Below are 24,818 nucleotides of genomic sequence, written 5' to 3'. Positions count from 1 at the left end.
CAACCGACGCTTTTAAAATGTGGTGTTGGGGCAAAATGCTCGGCATACCTTGGACCACACACCGGACAAACATAATAAATACTTCAGCAGGCTCCCAAAATTAATACCCGTCTTTTCTACAAATATCACTAGCCTTTTTTTGGCCACATAGCCCGCCAGGATCCTAATAATCTTGAGAGTCTCATACTAGCGAAACCATGCTAGTATTATCTTTTAATTTCAAAAGCGCTTTCGTTCGAGACGTTGCATTCGTTTATGCAGGATGCAGCATTGCGGCTATGGTGTTTGAGCTCGTGGTCATCCAAGGGCTAGGGCTCGCATAATTGAGCGCGTCGATATTAATCCGGTCGGCGAGGACGGCTCGTTTATCAATCTCCAAAAAACAACATATTTCAATATCCGCTGATTAATACCCGCTGCCAGTTCGCCGCCAAACACGAAATTTATGTACTGCGACCGAGCGGTTTGTTTCGTTTTGCTTTTTAAATTACGAATGTTCGGCGCGACGATTGGCCGACGCCGTCGTTCCCATCTGTTGCAGCGCCGCCTGCAATTATTATTTGCATTAGGAATCCTCTTAAGTGCCACCGAACGCATATCGATCCCATCTCGCGATTAGTTCCCCGCAGCTTGTATTGGACTAGGAAACACTATCTGGATAGCTCAATTTATACTATGAAACAATTTACCGAAAACATCTCCCCCCAACTTTCTTGAATAAATCAAGGTTTGATGCATACCTACTTTGACCTCGTTCTTAGCTTCGAAGCTGAAAAGATAAAGAGGGAAACCTAAATAGGTCTATACGATGATGTTACTTAGCAACGTGTGAGTTATACGTGTCGCTTATCGCAGCCTGTTTTTGGAGTAGTTACACGTAGCGGGGGGCGCGCCGGGGCGGGGAGGGGGGAGGGACGAGACAACTCAATTTGGAGAGATAATAATTCTGCTTCATTTATTAGAGACAATTATTTATTAGTGAGCATATATCTCTAGTAATTTGTAGCTACGCTGTGTTCCGATGCGAGATCGTTCGCTGAAATACTCGTTTCCCATAGAGATAGATCATAGCCTAAATCCGGGAGGCGTCTAATGTAATTTGTTGTAATATTAATATTATGATAATAGCCGAGGCCATTAAATGCATGCTCAGCATATTCAGGTAGACGCGAGGCGGTGTTTATGCGGGACGAGTAATTTATGACCGAGCAAATTTTAATGTACCAATTATACTAAGACGATGGTATGGCGGCACTGGTCCACGAAACTGCAACAAAAGTAATAAGCAGTGCAATACCCGCGACAATAAATTAGAATAAGGAGTTTTAAGTGGGAGCGCCGCAGCACGAATCGCACTGCGACTCCGCTCTCCTAGATTGTTCTGGTGCTTTATTAATTTCTAGCTGATCTACGGACAATTTGAAGCGATAGGAATTGACCAAATTTCAATTCATTGTTAAATATTGAAATAAGTTTAATCACTAGAACATACATGCAGGTACATAATATTATATTAAAAGCAATATTATTTATACTTACCTTTACTTTTCAGTAAAAATTAACGTCTTGTTACTGAAAATTAAATTCCAATAAAAACTAGAAAAATCAAAACATAAATATAATACGTATTATACAGAATAAAAACTAACATAATAAATTTTATCTTAGTAGTATTTCCAGGCTTTCAGATTTAAGGTTACGACTAATGTTGTAGTCGTGAAAATGAATTTGTCTGAGCTCGAGATAAACCTGACATAAAAGCCTATATTTTAGTTTGAGAAAACATTCCAGACGCGAACTTATGAGTCATAACAAAAAGTCGTTCGTATAACATAGTCTTATCTAGATTTACAGCATGCATGAGAAAATCAATCTTATTTTACTTAACGCAAACTTTTTTAATACGCGAGCACCTAGAGTATAGACTCTAGAGTCTAGAGCATCGTCGACGACAACAGCTAAGTGGGTACCCAACTTTTATTAATCCACGACTGCATATCAAAAAGGAGAACTTCCGAAATCTCGGGGCCGTTTATCTCTTTAATTTTCCCCCCAAGCCCTCCGACGGACCGAGCTTAATGAATGTTCCATGAATTTAACAATGTGTTTTATATTTGAAAGTATAAACAAGCCCGCAACGGCAGTGGCAACAGTCGTAAAAATGGAACTCAGGAGAAATTGAACCAACTTTTAATAAAATAACAACACGGAGCCGTTAATTTGTTCGTAAAACTGCGCAGACGGTAAAAATTACTTATTCAGAACGGTGCGACCGCGGCGGAGTGGCAACTCGGCGTCTTGGCAAGTGTCGCACCGCTTTTCTATAATTCAGCCGCCATCGGAATCGTACTATACCGCCGGCGACCGAGTTCGCCCGATTGCTGTCGAGCTGCATGCAATTATAAGCGTAAGTACATCTCATTAGGGGCCATAGTGGCGTCCGCGTGTCGGCGCTGCGGCAGGTCGTTACAGATGTTAGGAGAGCGGCTTCCGGCCGAACTTCCTCGATCACGGAGATACTCTATTCCGAATAATTAAATCGTAGCTCTAATAATAATTCGCAGTTGTACTTTTTATTTGTTTGTTTATACTCCTGAAATATTTTTAGCTGACTAGGGCCGGCCGACTAACTCAAAATTTACGATTTTATATTTTATTTTTATACTTGAAAGTAAGCCCCGAATTGTTTCAGTTTCTAAAATTAGATACTACATTATATTTCCAAGAATTCGATCTGAGCAAAAACACGATATCCTAAAATTTTCTCGATAGAAAAAATCAAAAATATGCATGTAATTTTTACGATTTTTTCCATTTATTGCCAAAACCGTGCATTGAACTAAGTTAATAATATTTTAAGTATTTGTTGTAAAATTCTATTATTGAGAAACCGACCTAGCGGATTTTTTAAATATTGTATATTTATCGAGTTATTAAGAAAAAACTAATTTGGCGATGAATCCGCGTCGTCCTTTTTCACCTGGCATATGAAAGACGGGCGTGAGTGTGAAGAGAGAACGATGTTTGATTTTTTGGGTTAGTCGACCTCTTAAATAATATGCTCGTTAGCTACTTTGATCATTTTAATATATTATACTCTATCAGTCACATGCCATGATCACACGCTACGCCGTTGCCCGCTACTGAAACAATTTGAAAATCTTATATAATATTTATCGTAACTCTCTTTTCAATAACGACAATGTATTCAAATCATAGACCATTGAAACCGATGTAATTTAGCAACTTTACGGTACAATTAGGTATCATCGGAATCCATTATCTAGAATGGTATTGTTGAAACTAATTGGTTTTATATCTTGTAGAGAATTAACTTTTCCCTCACCAATATGAGGCGGCGCGTGCCGGCATCGATGTGCCAACAAATGAAATTAATGCATTTCTCCAGAGAAATAAAATGTCATTAGGTCCGCTCGATGAGCTCGCCTCGTCGCAAAATGAATCTTCTTTGAAAACACAGTTTGTTATCGAGTAAATGCTACGATTTTATAGTCACGTTCGATTTAATATTTAAAGAGATTTATAATGGCCACCTTAAGTGTCTTTTGAAATGTAAAATTTGGAGCGCTCTCTGCATTCGCAAAGAGTTGGTAAATTGTTTATTTGGATTCTAATTATTGTTTTGTTTTCATCGTGATATATCAAGTTTGGAAATATAATATCAACGGAGGATAAAATATTTCTGATACACCTAATTTCGCAGGTCGTCCAGAATAATAGATAATAATAATATACATTTTTACTTTTAAGTTTATACTTAACGGACTGCTTTTTATAGAGAGTTGCTTTCTGACAAAGTGGCAAAAGTTTTGTATAAACTGCGCAGTAGCATGTTTGAATCTATCCATCAATTATTGCTTTCAAATACTTTTTAGTAGGTCCTTCCAGCGGGGCTAAAATGGTCGCTTTAGAGAATCATATTATGATTCATTTTTTTAATCGCAAAATGCAAGTCTGCTTGCAATTCATGTAAGTCCGAGTACTTATTAATTTGACATTTGTCAGTTTGACAGTTTTGACAATTCGTTTGTGAATTGATTGAGAGGAATGGCTAAATGTGACCATTCTAACCCCGCAGTACTTCCTCAGCTCCGTACTCGCAATTCTCGGACATTAGCGACACTATGCAATTTCATCTTCAATTTTCGTCATCATCTTTTTATTCAACTTTCGTTTGGCATATTCAATAATTGAATACGTCAAAATCCACCCACGTTGGAAAGAAAAGTGGCATGCCTCACGTGCGATGTTGACTGCGCTATAACGCATGCCCTTGATGAACAAAAAAAGGCACAGTATGGACAAAGCTATTGACTTCTAAGATGCTAAATGATGATGATGTAAGAAAAGGATATTATGAGCTACGACGACTATTACAGCTAATACTGTTTATGTTATTCACAGCTAACGGGCCGGTTATGTCTTATTTTATCTAAATCCTATTCGGTGTCCCCCGAATAAATCGCGCTAAGCACACATTGCGTGAACATTTTCTTATTCTCGCCGCATACGTGCCGGGAAGTGTAAACAAGGGCCGAGAGAACTTATTCAAAATTCTCGTGAGGCATTTTTATTATAACAGTGTAATAAGTTTTACTGGGACAAATAATTATTGTTTCTTCAAAAGTTTTAAGTCACAGACTAATATAAAATTTTAACATAACTCTATTAAATCCTTAATACTGATTACTATTAAACGCTCTAAATTTTTGCTCTCTTGAAGACTTGCATTCTACTTTCCAATATTGGCACATTAGAAATTATTAGTAATTACACAAAGGGAGAATGTATGGGGAAACTCGCGATGCTAGGACACTTACCCATGATACAAAAGTATAAAAAAATTGGCCTTTCAGCGCTGCTACTTTCACAGTGAACTCTCTACGAGGAACACACACACCCTAAAGTATTATCACTTAGTTTTGTTACACCTTGTATTATGTAAGACATGATGAATGTATCAATAGGAGCGCACAATATGTACTTTATGTAGATCATAGAGTAACAGTAGATACGTGAGATATTTTTAATTTACTACATTCTATAATGTATATTTGCTTCGTTGGGAATACCCTCGTATGAAACTCCCACTCGTGAACTCACCCCTGGATCTTCGGGTGACTCACCAAGCTAACCTTAAAATTACTCATCGTCCCAAATTATAAAATATCTTTCAGCCGCATACTAAATCCTATTTAAAGTCACTTAAAGAAACAATAAGTAATAAAAATATTTGTTATATGCTTTTATTTTATAATTTAGTGTTTTAAAATTTTAATATATTTAGATGTAGAATATAATCGACAATGTGTAATTAAACTGTGCTAAATTTAATTAAATTTAAGTAAGACAGTCTTACAAACCAAATGCTTAATGTTCAAAATACGTGGTAGGTATTATATAAAAAAAAAACTATTAAAAAAGCTAACACAGAAAAAATATGAGCAAGTGTTCACAAACTAACTTTGCATTCAACAAACAAGCTACGAGAAACGCATCGTTATTTCTCGTTTTGAAAAAGTGTCCTATTCGAAGTAGACTTAGGTAGATTGTAAAATTGGACCACTGCCATTGCAGTAAAAGTGGAAATAAATCGGCTGGGACACATTTGCTGGCGAATGACCTAGAATCTAGATCAAAAAAGTTGGATTACTAAGCTCTCCACTCGGTTCTAGTTCGCAACTTAGCTAACCTATGTGAACTCGCACGCAAGATGGATGAGTTCGACTCTATTGAGGGTTCCAGTAGCTTCTTTCACAAAATTTATTTTTTATTTGTAGATTCTGGCATCGGATCTGAAAAGGTGTTAGACAGATTAGTTTTAAAGTTTATCAATGATCTTTATATAAATGCAAATCAACCGAAGTCAATAATATAATACACAACACATAATATTATATTGTTTGTAATCCAAACAAAATGTAAAACGACTGTGTTATGTACACATTAAAACTTCTGAAACATAAGTAAAATAAACTGCAACATAGTGAACATGCAGCGTGTACGATTGAGGCAATACTTTTAATCCATTAGGTTGCCTGATGTTCAACTTTTATGTGGGTCCCACCGCCGAATGTCTCGCGGAAAAACGACCAACATCGCTTAAATTATTTTCAGTGGGGTTTTTACGATAGTCGTATCTTTTTACAAGCGCATTATGTGCAGATATGTGAACATAATGTTTAGGTGTACTTTAATATGAGAGTAGGGTCCGTAAATCGAAAGCGTGACTCGAATTACTAACAAATTACTGATACTTTTATCTTGAGTAATGATTCAGTGGTACCCCGTAGTACGGCCGACGGTCGTACGACTCTGAGCGATTAGCTTCGCGCTCACTAAACAACATTTCAACACTGATAAGCAAATGTTACAGTTTTTACAAGTGGGAATTAATTTGTTAATGTGTTGAATGTTGATATTGTTATTTTTTATTACTTAGGTTTCATTTTGGATGTCAAAAGTTATTTGAAACTTATTAATGTAGAGTTTTCGTATAGCGTGTTTAATAGATGATTATTATTTTTATACAAAAATTGTAAGCCGACTTCCGGCTCGCTTAGGGAATACTGCACGCTTCAGCAAAATCAGAAAAACAATTCGAGATGATGTATTTTAATTCTGTAAATTACACATAATTCTGAAGTGGAGTTTATCCTTTTAAAACAATATATTTTATTATCTACGTTTAATATGTGCAGAATAAAATAACGTGTTTTTTTAAAAAAATTGAATATTATCAGCATTTTAATTATTAACAAAATAGTTGCACATTTAAAATAATCTTGATAAAAAATATATGTATAATAACAAAATAATTATTTAGGGATGCACTTATATTATAACAAACTAGATGACGCCCTCGACTCCGTTGCGCCAAAATTTGTTTATTGCTCGGTAACCGTACATTTTTTTTCCGGGATATTTTTTTTTTTTTTATGAGAGAAGGGGGCAAACGAGCAAACGGGTCACCTGATGGAAAGCAACTTCCGTCGCCCATGGACACTCGCAGCATCAGAAGAGCTGCAGGTGCGTTGCCGGCCTTTTAAGAGGGAATAGGGTAATAGGGGAGGATAGGGAAGGGAATTGGGCCTCCGGTAAACTCACTCACTCGGCGAAACACACCGTAAGCGCTGTTTCACGCCGGTTTTCTGTGAGAACGTGGTATTTCTCCGGTCGAGCCGGCCCATTCGTGCCAAAGCATGACTCTCCCACGTATATATAACACGTACACGATAAAAAGTATCTTATGTCCTTTCTCGAGACTCAAGGCATCTTCATACCAAATTTAAGCAAAATTGCTTCAGCGGTTTGGGCGTGAAGAGGTAACAGACAGACAGACACACTTTTGCATTTATAATATCCTACCAAAAATATTTCGTGTAACATGTTACCAAGACGACCACATAATATTTGCCCTGTAAAAAAGATATCAGATCTCAGATGTAGAGGCCGCTTCAGAATCTACAAGGCCTAACTCTCTAACTTCAACAAATTGACGTAACTTAAACAAATTCTACATAATATCAGTAAATTAATGGCTTCGCCGTTGGACCAACGTCGTGGAGGTGATGCGAATATTACTGATCTGAAGTAACTAGTAAGTAACGAAACAGCCAAAACATACATATTTAGTGTAAATTCTGAAGCTTGGCTCTACATTAGATATCTTTATTACAAAGCAAAAATTATGTGGTCGTCTTGGCAACATTTTACGTGAAATGTTTATGGAAGGATTTCCGGTAGGTTTAATTGAACCCTGTATAAACTTCCACCCCCCATTTCAGGGGATGGGGGCGAAAGTTATAAGTTTATGATTTTTTTGTTGCTTGTATATTAAAAAGGGGGGGTGGCTCCCAAATAAATTTTATTTTTATTTTATTATTAATTATGAAAATATAGAGGTAAATACAATTGATTGAGTATTTTGGGAATGTCAAGTGCCTATCTGTATAAGCAAAATATGGCAGAATAACCATATTATAATGTTTTGTTGTATGGGAGTGCGTTACCTCTAGGCATTTCAAACATAAAAATACTTTTAAATTGTCGTTTGGTCTGTTTGGAAAAGCGGGACAATTTCGGCCTCACGGGGAACAGCGGGACAGCCTGCCTGAAAGCGGGACGTATGGTCACGTTACACACACACACCATTGTATTATCACTTTCTTTTGTTACACCCTGTATATTGTAATAAGTAATTTCCAAACGAAATAGAGTTGTAATTTTGACGTAACGCTGAACACTGGAGAGGGGTCAATTATGATACTGACTGCATGACGTGGTAGTCGTCCGTAGTGCCACTAGTTTATTTTTATTTTTGTATTGTCAATGAATGTACAATGTACATTTATAACGTGTTTTACACTACTAACAACATCATCTCAGTTACTTTCAAAGGAATTTGAACGAAAAGTTCCTTTATACTTTGCCGAATACATTTTTTTAGTTGATCATTTGATATTTTAGTTGATATTTCTTCTACTACTAACTTAATAACTTATGAAGTCTTCTTAGCGTGATAGTTTTCCTTTTAAATTCAGCATATTTTCTACTCCCGTGAATGTTTTCACATTTCCAGAAGCAACCGTTTAGCTGGTAGAGAGGTACCCTCCTGGACTCTAACGATTTTTTCCAGTTTAAAACTTAATATTTCACAAACTGATCCCTAAATCTGAAAATGATCTATGAATGACTTGCACAATAATTGTTATAATATTATATTGTTTGCTTTAGGGAGATCGCAGACGACACATTTTTTGTCTGCGATCTCCCTTAAGAGGATACACCAGGGGCTAGAGAAATGAAAAAAAGTACGTGTAATATCTAAAGCTGTCTCCCTTACCTCAAGCCTCTACCGCAGAACGCGACGACGCGAATAGAGACAACTGCAGAAAATCCAGAAAATCAACGATTCGTTGTCCCCTGATTCCTTCTCCAAAACTTAACCGATCTAAGTACTTTTTTCATTAAAGATAAAAAAAAGGCTTGAGCTGTGTTCCTATGTTTTGGTTTTTTTTGTATAATTTAGCCAAATCTGTTTTCTGGACGTTTGAACGCAGCGGAAAATCTGGCCATTTTTTTGGGTTTTTGAACGTTCATATCTTATTTAATAATTAAATTATGAGAAAAAAGAAAAAATAGGGACATTGTATTAGTGGCCGTAGATATTCAGGAAAAAAATTATAACTCTACTAGCATTATCCAGGGAGGAAACAGGGGACAACGTTTGTATGGAAAAAAGGGCGGTGTGGACTCCTCTTAAGGGACAGATTATCTGGTCTAAGAATGGATCTTAAGTATTTTAGAGTATGTTAATAAAACTTACCTTTTTATTTTCAATGGTCTTTATATTAGTGGTTAATGAATAATGATCATGTTTAGAGGAAAATGTTGGAAAATCTTGTTAAGAAAAATATTAGTAATTGTTACGAATAAGTTACTGATCTTCATTTAGTGATATGTAGAAGAATTAAACTTTATTTTATTGAAGAATCTTGTAAATTTACAGACATTTCATCATGTAATTAATTTCCTTAGTTGTAATAAACTTATATTTACAAAGAAACTAATAGGGTTGTTTTTGTTGAAGACATATTTTTTGTGAATATTATTTTAATGTACTTACCTGTTGCCATTATTGATATCAAGAGCAAAAAAATATTGTTAGTCTTGACAGACAGACAGCGAAGTCTCAGAAAAGGGGTCCTGAGTTTTTTACATATTTTGCGTACGGAGCTTAAAGATATTATACTTATTATACAAACCCCTCACTTCTATACCAGCGAATTCATTTTCATTGATTATCCCATAGGAATAAGATATTTTTCCGCAGTAAAATGTGGCCTATGTGTTAATATGTCTGTATAGTCGTTACTTTTTCTCCCTATAGAAGAAATGATATTATTATAAAGGTGAAAGTTTGTATGTTTGGATGTTTGTTATTTGTTACTATTTGACTTGAGAACTACTGAATGGATTTTGATAGAACTTTACAAAAAAGTGTGTCTGTCTTTCTGACTGTCTGTCTGTTACCTCTTCACGCCAAAACCGATTTTGCTGAAATTTGGCATGGAGATACTTTGAGTCACGGGAAAGGACATAGGATACTTTTTGTTCCAAAAAATGTACGGTCCCCGCGCGATAAACGAGTTTTGGCGCAACGGAGTTGCGGGCGTCATGTAGTATAATATATTTTGTGACGTGTGTATAGTTGTTAGGTACTTCTTCTATAAAGATGAAAGTTTGTGACGCACAAACTTTCGTTCTTTTTAGTGCTTTTTAGTATAAAAAATATTTAGGAAGACCCTTCATCAGACATCAAATTGCATACTGGGTGTAACGAAACAAAGGGATAAATGATAATACTTTAGGGTGTGTATGTGAAAGTAGCAGCGCTGAAAAGGTAACTTTTTTTTCACCCTTGTATGGAAAAATTCATGACGTGAACATACAAATCTAAAAAAATGCTCTTTCAGCGCTGTTACTTTCACAGTGAACTCTTTATAAGGGGAACATACACAGTACACACCCTAAAGTATTATCACCTGGTTTTGATACACCTTATAATAATATACAGTGTGTAACAAAAATAAGTGATAATACTTTAGGGTGTGTACATGTTCCTTGTAGAGAGTTCACTGTGAAAGTAGCAGTGCTGAAAGACCAACATTTTTTTTTTCACTTTTGTATGGAGAAACTCGTGACGCTCGGGCCCTTGAACATACAAAAGTGAAAAAAAATTTCGTGTTTCAGCGTTGCTACTTTCACAGTGAACTCTCTACAAGGAACACGTACACACCCTAAAGTATTATCACTTATTTTTGTAACACACTGTATATAATATACCCAATAAATCTCGAGGAGTTCCCCTACGGTAATCGGTAACTAACATTGTGATTTGTGACACGAGAATTGAACTGTCTGTCTGTCCGTCTGGTGCAACGTAGTTGCGGGCATTAACTAGTAGTATTATATTTAAATTGCATAAATTAAAATAAAACTATATTTTCATTATTTATTTAAATCAGATTACTTTATATTAAAAAAAACACAACAACAAATAACAACAGGTTGCGCCAGACAGACAGTAATAATATTAGTACGGATAGTATAGAACTATGGATATTTTATAAATTATAATAATGATAAACACGTTATGCAGTGATTTAGTAAAATAAAAAATTATTTGTAGAACGTATGGTAAATCAAAATTAATCTTCTATACCTATGGACGATTAATCAATCAAGAACAAATCAAGAAAGACGAAGAGCATATCAGCCACGACACGAATTTCACGTTATGGTCTTTTTCTGATTGCCAGAACGCGTCTTGGCCGTTTTCATTAGAGCTACAACGCGAATTTCGCGTTGTGGCCGTTACAGGATCACAACGCGTTGTGAGCTATTTTTCCGCTCACTGAGCGTTTTCGGTCTTTGAGCGTAGTCGTAACATAATATACATCGAAACCAAATTTTTGAAAATCGGTTCACAAACGGCAGTGTAATCGGTGAACACCTCCTCGTTTTTGGAAGTCAGTTAAAAACCAAATGATTTAATGGTATACCACTTTGTTTGAGTAAAAATATAATATTTTTTACATATTTCCTCAATTTGTTTCTTAACTAAGTAGATTTCCCAGCAAACTCTAGTCAGTAGTGCGTCGAGTCCTCACTTCCGGAGTCTCGTAGACCGAGCTGCGCTTGGCTGACGCCATATTCCATATTTTACCCACTTAAAGCTGTTTGTCGACTCGTAGTTCGTACCATTATACGCTATGTAAGATCTGGACTTAGTGTCGGCAGAGAATAGCACAGTGATTATTACAATGTCTGTGTCCTACTTACAATGCCAAATTCGTACATGAAATACTCATTACACTGTCATATTTTATGTGTAGGAAAAATAATTTGGTGCACAATATTTCTTCGCTTAAAGTAAACTAGCTATTTGACCGAGCTGAGCTCGGTATTCAATTTCAAATGACATTTTCTAAAAATGATTCCTGGCTAGATCGATTTATCGCCCCCGAAACCCCCTATACACTAAATTTCATGAAAATCGTTGAAGCTGATTCCGAGATTCCAATTATTATATTATATATATATATATATATATATATATATATATATATATATATATATATATATATATATATATATATATATATATATATATATATATATACAAGAATTGCTCGTTTAAAGACATAAGATAAGGAAAAAATTTAAATAAACTTACACTGGGTTATACGTAGTGAAGGTGATACTCTAATTAAAATTGTTACGTTCGCCAGATTACGGTTCTAACTTATATCACAGAATAGATAATAGTTGCTTATGTGTAAACGTATTAAAAATATTATTACAAAAAGGCTGTTGCCATTCAAAAACTCATATCATGTTTTTTCAATGAATATATTGAAATCGATTAACTATGAAGCCAACGTCAAGGGAGCAATATTCGTTAATCAGTAAATTGGCAGCCTCAAGTGTTCAATCCGCGTTGTTTATTAACGCCGCCCTAAGTGTTAAAGCGTGTCTCCATGACGGTCTGTCGCGCTGCACTCCTGTTATAATAACGCTTAAATTATTTCGGGGTAAGGGTTCTCTTTACTACGCATTTAAAAGCTTTTTCATTTCAATACTCTAATAAAATTACATTTGTATTATAAGTTATGTGTCTCTCCGATAAAATTTCGCCGATGGCTCGTCTTAATGGTGGCCATTCGTTAAACGGCTCGACGATGAAATACTACAACATTCTAATGGTTCTAAAACTTACCACGGACCGAAGTTGGCACAGATGTAATCACATTAGGCGGCAACATGCAATTTAATAAATGTATTACATTTATTGTGTAGTTAAAATGATTTGTTGGGGCTGAGTATTATCATCCTTCAAACCCCTAGAAGTTATATTTTTTGTAAATATAACTTTTGTAAAATGTGATTATTAGGTACTTATTAGTTCGTTCAATAATAGTCACGTTATTATTAGTATGAATTTTAACTGCCATCCTCGCCTCCCCTAAACAATCTAGAAATATGCAAATAAAACTTAAATAAGAAACAACGTTCAAGGCCTTGGGACAAAAAAGGCTACTAAAAATTCATAGCATATTCTTACAACAAAGTCTGGATTAAATCCAAAATTATAACTTACAGAAATTGGAGCAAATTCGCATTGGGGTCAAATTCGTACCAAATCCATAACACCGAAGGCCGACGTTTGTTTTTTGTTCATTTTAATCTTAGTTATTCGGTTAATTCTTGGCACAATGAAAGCCTAATCAGAAGAGCTATGCCAAAGTTTTCAAAGTATAATGCTAGAAGCCTAATGTTGTGTGTAAAAATCTGGGGAAAGCTATTTCAAATATTGTTACATCCGAATTCGAGCTCAACTCTTAGAAAAAACGATACATTAATTATGAAAGCATCTTACGTTATTTTTAGTACTATCCTAAACAGATCAGAACTTGAGTAGTTTATAAAATTTTGATTTTTACTTGGGTGAAGTTACGGTACCATCGCGATAGCGCACAGCGGCACATCAGACGCCGCGTCGGGTAAACATTCATGAGAATGCAGAGTCGTTCGCGAGAAACTTTACTGCAAGACGGTTTTATGTTATGAACGAACACGGGCGTCTTATTCAGGAATAATAAAAACAGGCAACAGTAATGAATCTCGGGCTACTCCATTCTGTCTGTTTAATATTTTACGTGACCTCTGAAATTTGGGCAGCGCGGGTGCGGCGCACTTTTCATTAAGCCGTGATTACCTGACGAGAGTTCCCGAGACGTCATTTCGGGAAGATTCACGAGATCCGGGCGGAGTGCAAAAGTTTTATGATATTAAGATTACTAGCATGCTCCCGCCGCGCGTGCCGCGTGCCGCCGACTCGCGCCGCATCGTAACTACTCCAATTTGCTTATTTATACTAGTAAACTTCGGCAATAATAACTTTATCATCTTAATTATTGCAGTTATAATTAACTTGTAGTGTATAAAATAATTTAATTGTAGCAATAAAATTCAGTAGTTTACTAGCATTAGCTTGATATATATATTTTTTACTGTTACTTTTGTCAGAAGAAAAATATTTTCTACTATATTTTACGTCAACAAAATATGTTTGTTGAAAATACAAGAATTCATATTCGAATCACGAAAACAAGTAAATAAAAATGCAAACCTGACCAATTGTGTCTCGTACAAACGGGGGCCGGTAGTTTTTGGGCGAAACCCCGGACGCAAATGTTTTCCTATTCATATGAATTCAGATGCCCCCGTATTAGAGGAAAATAAAGGAGACAGGTAAATCGAACCTGTATACATATAAAGGGGTTAAGGTAATGCCGAATGCGGGCGGACCATTGCGTGCACGTGGCGTGACACGGCGCTGCGGCACAGCAATGACATCAGACCGTTGTTTATAATATTGCAGTTCAATATACAAATATAATTATTTATTTGTAAAAAGATATCTAATAATATTGTCTATGTAAAAAATACTATCATCATTTCCCGTTTCAACTAAAATAAATTTTAGATACTTGATATTAAAATGTATAAATGAATAAAAACAAATTGAAAATTAATTTTGTTTTTTATTACTTTTTATTAGTTGCGGGAATCTGTACTTTTGCCTCCTTGGTGCAGATTTTTTTACTAGAAAATAAATCAATGAATTTAAAAATTCACAAGTACATAATATATTGTATTTAACCTAGGTATTGTCAAAGAAACCTTCTATGGCGCGGTTGTAGGGTATAAAAATATCATATTTATGACATCCAAAGGGCGGAAGTTGGAGCCGCAAAACGTTTTGATGCTATTTCCTGACCTCCTTCAGCGCTGCCTCGCGATGTAACGTTACGCGGTTAAAACACGGATCTCTCAGGCGGATCCGACACTTCTTAATAATTTTAGTGGATGTTGTTTACAACTCGAGTATAACTTTTTTTTTTATGAAATAAGGGGGCAAACGAGCAAACGGGTCACCTGATGGAAAGCAACTTCCGTCGCCCATGGACACTCGCAGCATCAGAAGAGCTGCAAGTGCGTTGCCGGCCTTTTAAGAGAGAATAGGGTAATAGGGGTGGGTAGGGAAGGGAAGGGAAGGGAATAGTTGAGGGTAGGGAAGGGAATAGGGTAGGGGTTAGGGGATTGGGCCTCCGGTAAACTCACTCACTCGGCGAAACACAGCGCAAGCGCTGTTTCACGCCGGTTTTCTGTGAGAACGTGGTATTTATCCGGTCGAGCCGGCCCATTCGTGCCGAAGCATGGCTCTCCCACGTATAAACTTAGGGTCAATTCAGACCGCAACGCGACGCGTAGATGCATTTCTAAATTTGTATTGAATTGACAGATTAGCACGACTCCTCACGCAATTGAAATCTGTCAAATTCGATTTTATTCGAAAAATCCGAATTTATCAATCTAATATTTTTATTGTAAATACCTACGATTAGGTTCAATTACTTAGCTGATGGTAACAAAAGTTTTTAATTACTAATGTATTAATAGCTAAATTATTTACTTAATAAATTTTATATTCTTTATGACACTAATTATACTGTAATAATAAAATATATATTATGTAATATAATTAACCGCAGTAATCTCGGTGTCCTTACCGACTATAGTATTTAATAATTAATAAGTATTCTTAGTTTAAATCTTCTTTACAATATAATATTTTACAATGGATCCATGATCCATCAAACGACGCTGCAAAGTTATACCATAAAGATAATATGTCCTTGATTTGAATAAAAAAATCTGATACAAGTTGTTTAAACAAATTAGCGTCATTTCGGGATGACTCGGGGCCCTCGAAATGAAATTTTCGTGATGTAAAGTGTCTAAGACGCCTTAACGACACTCCGGCCGCCTAAACTGCGGTGCGCCGCCCGCTCTGGCCGGAGCCCTCGACATCCCTCGACGTGCTTCTAAATAATTTATGAATATTTACAGTCACGTTACACTGCAACATAATTATTTTAATCCGGCTTTGAGACCGCAATTTCGCGAAATTGATGCTAAAAAAGTGGTCTCCTTACTGGTCTCTTTTGTGTATAAAAGTCTTGTGAATAATAAGTGCTCCTATTATGTATTTTTATTCGTCTTGTTAGAGCTGTATTCTTATTTCGTGAAGTAATAAAGAGAACTTCAGAAGCAGCACTCGAATGAAGTTATTATAAAGTCGTGCCAAATAATTTTAACAATTTTACTGTAACGCTCCGACTATGAAGTTCGTTAGTTTTTACTTTTTAGCGTTACTGCTTTACTGTTATTAAATCTACATTATTGTTGAAGTTTCGACATTCGCAAAGGACTCTCACTTATAATAATAATAATAATAATAATAATATTTATTTCATTTACAAAAGTTACAGTTAAAGTACAATGATGGAAGCTACCTAGTAGGCTTAGCCTGTATCAGGCAACATCCCTCTTCCACATCTACAAGGGAAATAAAGAAATATTTTAAGTAAAGTGAAGTGATTAGGAAGTATTCATCGTCAAACTTAAAAGTCTCTCGCGTAAAAAAAAACTAATTCAAAGTGATAATACACTCTCATTAACGAGGCGCATCGTACAAACAATCAAAACACAATAATGGGATAATCCATTTCATTGTTACAGGGAAATATTATCCGCTGACAATGACGATTTTATCTCGTTTTAGCCGTTATGTTAATCATGGCAGTCTGTTCGGTGTTTTGTGCGAATTTATTACAGCACTTAAAGTTGATTGTTAGTTTCGCATCACGGGCCCGAGTCCAATTCATTTTGTCTCGTGTATGCGGCTCGAGTGGATAATGAAGCCATTTTATTGGCCATGTAATTGTACGTGTCCGATTTAGGCTTAGAGTGTTTAAGGGTTAAAATCGGACAAAACAAGAAAATTGTGTATTTACATTTAAGGGTTAATTTATAATGGCGCAGAGTCGAAGCGAAGCGAATACCCAATAACTGAACACAGAAAATTTAATCTTAACTCCAGAGCGTAACGCATACATTACTTTGCGAGGCCACTCAGCGTTGGTCGGGCGCATCGAATTCGCGCGAATGCGCGCGCCTTTTTTAATTCTCAGAAGTTATAAAGTGCGTTAACGCTTTGGAGTTAAGGTTGAATTTGTTATGTTCAGTTTTAATAATTCGCTTCGACGCGCTTCGGCTCTGCGCTAGTATAAATTGACCCTAATGACCAATTTGGCCAACGTCTGTCAGAGTGGCCGACCATTTGCGATGGGTCGCTTTGATCCCCCGCAAATGAACTGGTTTCTTAGGAAGTAGATAATATTATCCCACCAAAAACATCTTCATGTAAAAATGTTACGAAGATGAGAACATAATAATATTAAATATAGTTCGTCGTGTCAAACAGTAGTGAGATCTCATGTAGAGCCAAGTTTCTAACCTTACATACTCAGCCCTAAATCTAAAAACCTTAAATTTACACTAAAGCGCGGCAAAATATTGATAATAATATAACGTGTCAGCTGCACGAGGAGAATCTAAAAACTCTACACATTTATACGGTTACGGTATATTATTAAGTTTAAAGCCCTGACGAATAACAAAATGGCCAAGCCACCGATTTTGACTAATGTGTAGAGTTTTTAGATTCTTCTCGTGCGGCTGACACATTATAATATTATTATCAAATATTTTGCCGCACTTTAGTGTAAAATTAAGGTTTTTAGATTTAGGGCTGAGTATGTAAGGTTAGAAACTTGGCTCTACATGAGATCTCACTACTTTTTGACACGACGAACTATACTTAATATTATTATGTTCTCATCTTGGCAAGATTTTTACATGGAAAAGTTTTTTGGTGGGATTTCATTTCTTTTTGTAAGCTGGTTTACGTTGTTTTTTCTTTTAGTTCATTTTTTAGGGTTCCGTACTCTTAGGGTAAAAACGGGAGCCTATTACTGAGACTTCGATGTCTGTCTGTCTCCAGGCTGTATCTCAAGAACCGCTATAGCTATACTTCTGAAATTTTCACAGATTGTGTATTTTTGGTGCCGCTATAACAACAAATACTAAAAACAATATAAGGAAATATTAATTAAGGCGGACTCCCAAACATTAAGACACTTGAAATTTTCACAAAATCCGCAATTATATACGTACTTTAATATTTGATAATAAAATTGAAATAAAATAAGTAATTTAGGGGCTCCCATACAAAAACACAATTTTTCCCCTCCTTTCGCTCTATAACAGTTTACAGTACGGAACCCTTCGTGCGCGAGTCCGATTCGCACTTAGCCGATTTTTTTTTGGTGTCCGTACCCAGAGGGTAAAAACGAAACCCTATTACTAAACTTCATTGTCTGTCCGCTATCTGTCTGTCTGTCTATCTGTCTCTAGAATGCATCTCAAGAACGGTAGAACTAGTGAGTTGAAATTTCATCGATGATGTATTTCTGTTGCCGCTATAGCAATTACACCACATTACAAAACAGAACATAGCAAAACAAAAAACAAAGAAAAAAAACAATCAGACGGACATTATAATACACATTTTTAATATATATCTGGGTACAAAACAAAATGTAGTGTAATGCGAATGCTGCCGAAAAGGACCCCACTCAGGTGATGATCGCGGTATAGTACCTACACCGCGATCCCTGGTATTCTGTGGAGCCTTGTTGTCGTTCCTCGACAGATGCACCCTGGCGTGCAAACTAATTATAATAACTGTTAGTGTTAACAGCTTGTTGAAATTTCATGTCTTCTTTTCATTCATAATATGAAAAACGAAAGAGGTAACGTAATACTAACTCAAGGATTACTTTAACAGTCGTTGGTGAAATTGGGCCTTAAGGTAAGTCTTAATTTAAAAAGATAACGAGTACATCAGTGATGTCACAATAAGTAACCCTCAAGTTACTGGCCATCATTTTTTCGTATTAAGTCGGGCGGCGCGCAGGTGCGCCGTTAGCATGCGGCTTATAAGCACATTGGGATTTTAATTAAAATTCTTGTAATGCATTTTTTCCTCATCCCATTGGATGATTAAAATTTCTTTTTTAAAATAATATCAAGTCCCATAACCTCGGTCCGCTAGATTAGATAGGTGTAATGAAGGTAGGTTTTATATTTTTGGCTTGTAAAGTTCGTTCTTAGTTTCATAACATGAAACATCTCTAAGATTAAAAAAAAACTTTTTTACGAATATCTCGTTTTCAATTTTCTGTCCTAATAATATTATGTCCAAGGCAGAACAAACGTTATGTCGAAATTTTACAGCAGCCATGTGCAGAAAGCGCTGACAAAATCCTCCCATTTAGTTCGGACAGTTTAGGCAAACTTGTCCAGGCCAGGCTTAACGGCCTTATAAATTACTGAAACTCTATTAGCAAGATGTTCAGCAAAACGAATTTACTTTATCGCCAGTGCGGGCGCGCGCGGTGCATACTAATGCCGCCGCCCGCGCCGCCCGCCCTGCCCGGTAACTAAAGTTGCTCCGATAATTACTACTATAAGCAGAAACGTCCAAATCGAATTAATGCTTCCGACGTAATGCCCGAGATGTTTAGTTTTATGCGGCACGATGGCTGTTAGATTCCCATTCGTGATCGTTATATTCTATAATAGCTAAGTTAAGATACGTTAGGTACGTATTCTTTTTCATCGTCTTAAAAAAGGTTATTGCGTTAAATTTACATTTATTTGTATGACGTAGGGTTTCAGTAATCTCCATAACGGTAACGGTCGTAGAGGTCGTAAAGTTAGTGCAGCGTGGCATACGTTTGACCCCGTTGTGTTGTTACCAGATTGTACCTATACGTACAAACTGCGAGTACTCGGGCTATTGGACCCATAAAAATTAGACCCAGTGGGTCCAATGACTAGATATGAATTTTTTACATTTTTGCATCTAGCGATTGGACCCAAGTAATTATTTTTTATGACTTTCGGGTTTATGTCCGTAGGGCCAGCAAAAAAGTTGTAGATTAGCTTATAAAACAAAATAATTACTTCGTATGAAAATATTTATTGAGATCGGTCAAGGCTCAAGACAAATTAAAACTTCAAACAATTAGTAAAAATAATAGAAAATAAATCAATATTTGGCCAATAATATTAATATAAAGTAAGTATTTTAAAACTAATAACATAAGAGTTTTCATACTTCTTTTGTTTAAAAACATTGAAATAAAACTAAAGTAGGTAATTTTTTTCGATCAAATAAAATCACAGGTTTTATCTAAAAATGTATTTTTAATATTAATAATACTACCCACACCGGTTTCGGTGACGGTGGCCGGTTTTATTGAAACCAGGCCAGGTACGCAGGAGTAATTTTAAAGTGCCCAGGCGTGTGCGCAGTACACAAGAGCACTCTCTATTCCTTTACTCTCATAACCCAGTGGGACGAAAGACCGACATGACTGGCGAGAGATCAGGCGCTCGACCGACTTTTTACATGCCCATCCGACGCATGGCTCATCTTACTTGTCAGACAATCAGGTGATCAGCCTACATTGTCCTAACCAAACTTGGAAATAACATGTTTTCAACGCGGGAATCGAACCCATGACCTCCGAGTCAAGAGCCGAGCTCTAGACCACTGGACCACGGAGGCGTTTATATTATAACTAGATGTCCCGCGCGGCTTCGCCCGCGTAAATTAGGAATTTTACAGAAACCGTACATTTTCCCATAAAAAATATTTTCCCCGTTTTTCCCGCATTTTCCTGAGTTTCTTCGGTCCTATTAGTCTTAGCGTGATAATATATTATATAATATAGCCTATAGTCTTACTCGATAAATGATCAATCTAACACTGAGATAAGTTCTTAAATCGGACCTGTAGTTCCTGAGATTGACGCGTTCAAACAAACATACTCTTCAATGTTATTATATTAGGTAGGTATAGATTTTTTTTATCTATGGACGCTTCACACCGGGTCAGTCTGGCCCCGTGGTAAGTACCTGATGGACTTGTGTTACAGGTACCAGACAACGGAAATATATTTAATACTTTTATACTATACATATATTTAAGATTTTTATTATATGATACACATATTTAATACACATCCATGACCCAGGAACTTTGAAAACTTTTTGTTCCGTCGGCGGGATTTGAACCCGCAACCTCCGGCTTGAGCTACCAACGCGCTCACCACTGAGCCACAGAGGTCGTCAAACTATTTTTAGAAATAAAATAAAGATTTTTTTTTAATTATCGCTTGACAAACTCGAGTCTCGATCTAAAAGACTATGAAATGGTATAATATGGTAGTGATGATGATGATGAATGTAATTTGCATAGTAGCATATGATTCCTGTTCTTAAAACAACGCGGAAACTCCCAAACTTGTATCTATAAAGAATCAGGAGCTCTCTCAGCACCTTCCGAACCATGGTATACCAGGTATATCTCGGTGCAAAATCTTACTTGTTGGTAGCATATGCTTAGAATACTTCTCACGAAACCGAAGTCACCACACGTTTCCCTATAAGTTTTGAGGAGTTCCCTCGATTACTTATGGATCCTTCATCAGATCACCACTTTTGTGAATATAAAAATCGGGTAACATACGGCGGAGTAATCGTTGAATATAAGAAAACGAACATAACACCTCCCCCATTTTGAAAGTCGGTTAAAATTGTAGCCTATGTGTTATTCTGATGTATAAGCTATATTATTGTAAAGTTTCATTAAAATCCGTTCAGTAGTTTTTGCGTGAAAGAGTAACAAACATCCATACATCCATACATCCAAACAAACTTTCGCCTTTATAATATTAGTAGGATATAGCCTATAATATATTATCACGCTAAGACCAATAGAAGCGGAGCACCAATGAAGAATGTTTCAAAATCGGGTGATTTTTCCTATTGTGCTGCGTAAACGATAAAAGTTTCGCAAAAAATGGCAGAATTTTCTTTATTTACCCATGAATTAGTTACTCTCTCGGGTCTGTGGCTGTTTGGTTGTTCGTTTTGTTCGGTGTTGCTATGTGTCTGTGCGGATGATTTTCTTGCTCTCTGTATTCGATGCCTATCCCTATCCTGGCTGAGGCGAGCCTCACGCTCTACAGATGATTCTCTTTCTCTCTGTATTCGATTTCTATCACTATTCTGGCTGAGGCGAGCCTCACGCTCTACAGACGATTCTCTTTCTCTCTGTATTCGATTTCTATCACTATTCTGGCTGAGGCGAACCTCACGCTCTACAGACGATTCTCTTTCTCTCTGTATCCGAATTCTATCATTTTTCCGACTGAGGCGAGCCTCATGCTCTACAGACGATTCTCTTTCTATCTGTATCCGAATTCTATCATTTTTCCGACTGAGGCGAGCCTCACGCTCTACAGACGATTCTCTTTCTCTCTGTATCCGATTTCTATCACTATTCTGGCTGAGGCGAGTCTCACGTTCCGTTGACGATTCTTCATCTCTTGCTGAACGTGCTCTTTTGGCATTCACTGTACTACGACCTATGTTCGAACGACGACGTCTTCCAGGCATGATCGTATAGTAATACCCACAAAGCAACAAATAACCCAATCGCAAAGCAAAAACAAAAGTCCGTTTTTCTAACCAAGTCAAATATATTTTTATCGACAATTCAGAAACCAAAGAACCAGAAACAATGAATATCTGAAAGAAAGCGCTGTGGTTGCTCCTCTGCGTTACCGTCTGCACAACCACACAATGACGAAATACACTATCTACTACAATAACATAAGCCCGAAGCTTATGAGAGCCCCCGGCCGGTTCCGCCGTAAACGCTATGTCCCTCGGCCGCCGCCGCGCGACATATTTTTTGATTCCGCGTAAGTTTATACGTTTGAAAACTTCTAAAGTATTGATCGAAATTCTATAGTGTAAAAGACAATTATAATCTACATTTAATGTCTTAGCTTCCAAACATGTTTATTTGGGTAAGGGTTAATGTTGTAAATTGTTAAAATCGCTTCGTAAATAAGCCATTATTTTTCGTAAAAAGTAAAGAACAAAAATGGCTATTGTGAGTTATCCCTAAGAAATAGACATATACCATCGCGGACTTTTTTGTTTACCTTATTAAGGTGTACAATACTGTAGTACATTATTTTGATCTATCTCGTAGGGTTTAGCCAGCGTTTGCAATATAAACGCAAAAAAATGAATTTATTTACGACATAACATTAGAAACCTCTAAAATTATCAGTGTTTCTCTACCATATTATGCATATGTTATACATATAAACCTTCCTATTGAAACACTCAATCTATTAAAAAAAAACCGCATCAAAATCCGTTGGGTAGTTTTAAAGATCTAAGCATACATACACACATACATACAGACAGCGGAAAGCGACTTTGTTTTATACTATTTAGAGATATTAAATATATTTTTTAAAACGTAATTCGACGCAGTAGATTTAGGTACTTCATAGTTAATATAATTATAATATAAGTTAATGAGAGTGTTCTAAGTTTCAAATATACAAAATAATGTTTATTTTTAATGAAATAAGGGGGCAAACGAGCAAACGGGTCACCTGATGGAAAGCAACTTCCGTCGCCCATGGACACTCGCAGCATCAGAAGAGCTGCAAGTGCGTTGCCAGCCTTTTAAGAGGGAATAGGTAATAGGGGAGGGTAGGGAAGGGAAGGGAAGGGAATAGTGGAGGGTAGGGAAGGGAATAGGGTAGGGGATTGGGCCTCCGGTAAACTCACTCACTCGGCGAAACACAGCGCAAGCGCTGTTTCACGCCGGTTTTCTGTGAGAACGTGGTATTTCTCCGGTCGAGACGGCCCATTCGTACCGAAGCATGGTTCTCCCACGTATTATTTATAACTGATTATTTTTGTGCCAACCCTACTTTAAAATTTCTTGCCAGAAAACAATGGATCATAAAAGTGGGTCCAATCGCTAGATGAAAATATGTTAAAAATTCATATGTAGTCATTGGACCCAATGGGTCCAATTTTTTTGGGTCCATTAGCCAGAGTACTCCAAACTGCTTACACAACACTCTTGCTTACACAAAACTTACAACCCTACAAATATAACTAATAACTATGCCTTTATGTTTTTTTTACTATTATTAAGTAACTTTTTTTTACTACAACTAAGAGGATATACCAGGGGCTAGAGAAATGAAAAAAAAAGTACGTGTTATATCTATAGCTGTCTCCCTTACCTCAAGCCTATACCGCAGAACGCGATAGAGACAACTGCAGAAAATCTACGATTAGTTGTCCCCTGATTCCTTCTCCAAAACTTAACCGATTTAAGTACTTTTTTCATTAAAGATTAAAGAAAGGCTTGAGCTGTGTTCCTATGTTTTATTTTTTTTGTATAATCTAGCCAAATCTGTTTTCTGGATGTTTGAACACAGCGGAAATATGTGGCCCTTTTTTTTGGGTTTTTGAACGTTCATATCTTATTTTATAATTAAATTATGAAAAAAAAAAGAAAACATAGGGACATTGTATTAGTGGCCGTTAATATTCAGGAAAAAAATTAGAACTCTACTAGCTTTATCCAGGGAGGAAACAGGGGACAACGTTTGTATGGAAAAAAGGGCGGTGTGGACTCTTCTTAAGTGACTTTTTGAAAAGTATGACTTTGGCAATATCTTTTAAGTAGGTACTTACTGATTTTACGTTTTATCTAAGTACTTCCTAATTTCTTTAATTATGAATATAAATTGGTCAGTACAATGAGTACATATTATTATGTAATTTTGTTTAACTAGCTGTCCCGGTGAACTTCGTGTCACTTTAAAACCTTCCCTGGACTTCTACGAATATTTTAAGACTAAAAT

This window comes from Aricia agestis, chromosome 1, assembly GCF_905147365.1.
Source record: "Aricia agestis chromosome 1, ilAriAges1.1, whole genome shotgun sequence".
Taxonomy (NCBI): Eukaryota; Metazoa; Arthropoda; class Insecta; order Lepidoptera; family Lycaenidae; genus Aricia; species Aricia agestis.
The sequence above is the reverse complement of the archived record's forward strand: the minus strand, read 5'-3'. Positions refer to the sequence as shown.